The sequence below is a fragment of the Schistocerca americana genome, chromosome X, assembly GCF_021461395.2.
Source record: "Schistocerca americana isolate TAMUIC-IGC-003095 chromosome X, iqSchAmer2.1, whole genome shotgun sequence".
NCBI classification, from domain to species: domain Eukaryota; kingdom Metazoa; phylum Arthropoda; class Insecta; order Orthoptera; family Acrididae; genus Schistocerca; species Schistocerca americana.
The window spans coordinates 860159470-860161708 of NC_060130.1; positions in this window are offsets into that span (position 1 = coordinate 860159470).

Consider the following 2239-nt stretch of genomic DNA (forward strand, 5'->3'; position numbering starts at 1 on the left):
TGACAAAATTGGTGATGTCGAATAAATATCACCGTCCTAAAAACCTGATAACTTTGATCATGAAGCTATTTCCACGTTTATTGTAGTTGTCATCAGCAGTGAGGACAGATACTGGGAAATGCCCCTGTTATAAGGCATGTCCATAACTATTACGCCGTTTGTGATACGAGCCAAGTATAAATAGGAGCTACATAACAGATCGGGGCATTGTTTTATAACGATTAATCACTGTTTGTTTCTGAATGCGTGCTCTGTTATCGGGTGAAATAATATTGAAGCTGCTGCGTGCTCATTGCTTCTGTCTCTTCGCCCCATGCTCGTCCATAAACAAGCTGAAGGCAAACATGTAATCCATGCAAGTCCTGCAATCATGTTGTTTACAGCCAGTTCACCACCTGAATGTTTGCTCCGCAATCTGGCATTAAATACTACGTAAAAGCCTTTCATAAAACATTTAACGAGCACAAGTGTGCCAAGGGACGCGTGTAAATCGGATTTGAATGCGACGTTCGAGCGTGAAATGTGCTCTTTGGTGAGTTAGTAGCGGCGTAGGTGAAACATTCTGGCTCCCGGGAAAGCCAGACTGCTCAAAACGACTGCACCTTTATTTTCGTACGGCGCTGAACACTTTACAGGAAAAGAAGCCTTAGCCCAAAAACTATGTTATTCTTTCATGTTTCAATGTGCCTTTCATTTTCGATCTCAAGCGGTGTATTCATAATATGGCGAGATCTTTAAAAACAAGAAATTTAAGTACGTGCCTGTATAATGGAGACACAATATGTTTTCAATATAGTTTTTTTTTTTTTTTTTTTGCATACACAGATGTTTCGACAAAATTGTAAAACACTGATCACATCTACAGAAGCTACTGTAAATACATGATAGCTCTCACATTTCAATGCGAAAACTAATGGATGCGACATAGCTACGGAATATTGTAATGTAATTTTGAGTGTTTCTTAGATAATTTACAGCATAATGAATGTATATCTTGGGTTCTGTAAACGTTATTTGGTTGTGAAGTGCTTGGATCAGCATTGAACAGCCATCTTTGTAATGCAGGATTTTACGAGTCTCTTAATATATTTATGAACTCGTTGAAAATTTTTCTCTTATTTGAACTGCTAACAAAAACGGTAATTCGATACAAATATACAAGTCAAAAAAGTTTTGTATCACCCCGGTTCCCAGAACTCCTGAAGATAGACGTTAACCGCGGATATTGTATCAGAGACACAGTCCCTTTGCCTGTTCAGAGATGTCACTAAACCCGTCCAAAGAAGTAAACAACCATGCATGAGTAGCGCCTGTTAGACTTAGGGGTTCCGACAGCCGATCAGTTCTAGTCATTCCACCAGGAAAGAGGTACACGGCTCGCGTTGCCTGTAGTTCAACCATACCTGGACGGTCAATACCACGAAACTTCCTGGCATATAATAACTGTGTGCCGGACCGAGACTCGAACTCGGGACCTTTACCTTTCGCGGACAAGTGCAAGTGAAACATCCCCCAGGCAGTGGCTAAACCATGTCTCCGCAATATCCTTTCTTTCACGAGTGCTAGTTCTGGAGGTTCGCAGGAGAGCTTCTGTAAAGTTTGGAAGGTGGGAGACGAGATACTGGCAGAAATGAAGCTGTGAGGACGGGGCGTGAGTCGTGCTTGGGTAGCTCAGTTGGTAGAGCACTTGCCCGCGAAAGCCAAAGGTCCCGAGTTCGAGTTTCGGTCCGGCACACAGTTTTAATCTGCCAGGAAGTTTCATATCAGCGCACACTCCGCTGCAGAGTGAAAATCTCATTCTGGTCGATACCACGGTTTGGTTGCGTCCGCATTGTGACTTTGTGCCAGGAAGGGCTCTCAACAAGGGAAGTGTCCAGGCGTCTCGGAGTGAGCCAAAGCGATGTCGTTCGGACATGGAGGACATACAGAGAGACAAGAACTGTCAATGACATGCCTCGCTCAGGCCGCCCAAGGGCTACTACTGTAGTGGATGACCGTTACCTACGGATTTTTGCTCGGAGGAACACGAACAGCAATAGGCTTCTCGTGCAGCAACAGGACGTTGTGTTATGACTCAAACTGTGCGCAGTAGGCCGCATGATGCGCAGCTTCACTCCCGACGTCCATGGCGAGGTCCATCTTTGCAACCACGACACCACGCAGCGCGGTACAGATGGGCTCAACAACATGCCTAATGGACCGCTCAGGATTGGCGTCAAGTTCTCATCACCCATGACTG